This window comes from Vicugna pacos, chromosome 2, assembly GCF_048564905.1.
Source record: "Vicugna pacos chromosome 2, VicPac4, whole genome shotgun sequence".
NCBI classification, from domain to species: Eukaryota; Metazoa; Chordata; class Mammalia; order Artiodactyla; family Camelidae; genus Vicugna; species Vicugna pacos.
In genome coordinates this window covers 51,465,074-51,466,657 of record NC_132988.1, presented here as the reverse complement: position 1 = coordinate 51,466,657, position 1,584 = coordinate 51,465,074, and the positions used below count along the sequence as shown (strand labels likewise).

General features: G+C 41.1%; 1 non-coding gene across 1 annotated transcript; it reads left to right on the top strand.

The window, feature by feature from the left end:
* The first annotated feature begins 948 nt into the window (after positions 1–948).
* Positions 949–1,026, top strand: TRNAV-AAC (transfer RNA valine (anticodon AAC)). Its single transcript has one exon. It is a non-coding gene; the product is annotated as a tRNA-Val (tRNA).
* The last annotated feature ends 558 nt before the right edge of the window (positions 1,027–1,584 follow it).

Below are 1,584 nucleotides of genomic sequence, written 5' to 3'. Positions count from 1 at the left end.
AAACTCTTCACCGAATAGAACACGTGAGCTCGATACCGAAAGGGAAACTAGGGCGATGCGAGCCCGCAGTGAACATCCTCCGGTCTGAGGGTCCGGAGCTACGAGCAGGGTGCAATTGTCTCCTGCCCTCTGTGAGCAGTCGAGTGTGAGGCTGAAACTTTATGCATTTTAAGCCAGAGAGAAATCAAGAGAGAAAGCATGGGTAGGCGGGGCGGCAGGGGGAGGAAGGGAAAGAGGGAGGGAAACGTTTGTGAAATGGTGCTGGTTATGGAAATTTTCATCTCATCTCATTCATTACTCTGATGATGATGATAATAACTGTCAGTCACTGTGCTGGGTGTGGGGAGTACAAGGATGAACGATGAACAAGACATTTGCAACTTAGAGCTTAAGTTGCAAGTAACAAGTAAGCAAAAAATAAAATTTCAGATAATCCTGCGAAGGGAAAGCAACTGTGTAATCAAAAAGCAACTGTGTAATTGAATGGCACAAAATAGGATGCTTCCCATGGGACTGTCAGGGAAGGCCTTTCTAGGAGGTGAGAGTTAGACTGAATCCTGAAGGGGGGAGAAGACGTTGGCCACTAGAGGCATTCCCTGTGCCAAAGCCAGAGGGCTGAGGAGAGACAGGAGTAGGGAGGAATGCAGGAGGAGACGGGATCCTGGGCTGCAGGGTAAGTCATGGTGCGGAGTCTGTCCTTTATGGCAGGGATGATGAGAAGGCCCCTGAAGGGCTTAAATAAAGGAGAAAGGATCTGCATATTTTATTTTAAGTTTCTTTTTTAAAAAATTTTCTTTTGATGGGGAGGTAATTAGGTTTTTATTTATCTGTTTATTTTAATGGAGATAATGGACATTCAGTCAACCCAGACCCTCATGCAAGCTAAGCACACGCTCTACCACTGAGCTATATCCTCCTTAGGCCTCTTGAATTTAAAACAAACATTCTGGGGGTAGGCTAATAGCTCAGTGGTAGAGCGCATGCTTAACATGCATGAGGTCCTAGGTTCAATCCCTGGTACCTCCATTAAAAAAAAAATATATATACAGAAAAAAATAAATGAAATGAACATGCCAGCTGCCTTGTGGAGAATGGATTGGGAAAGGGTATGGTAGAAAGGGAGAGCACTAGTTAGAAAGCTGATGTAGATGAGGATATTGCAAGAATTAGAACACTCTAATACATTAAGACTCAGGACTAGTTCATGAGAGGATGAGATATTATCTTTTCATGTCATTGTCCTCCAAGCCTATGATTTTTATAAGCTTTACATGTATCTACTAATATTTTCAACTTGCAACCTTTGAATAATTAAAAAACATATTTATTTCTTGGTGTGGATACATTTTTATAAGCTAGATATAGACAGTACATACACAAAGATCATATTGTTAAAGACCTAAGAAAGCATTTACACCAACATCAGACAAACAATTCCTCCTTAACTTGTCCACATCCTGCAGCATATTAAAGACGTTAATTGTATTTCCTTTCAACCTTGATCTTTCTAAGTTGAAAAAAATATCTGTCTCTTATAGATGCCCCTTTATTATTATATCTATTTTCAGTCCTCTTGCCTCTCTC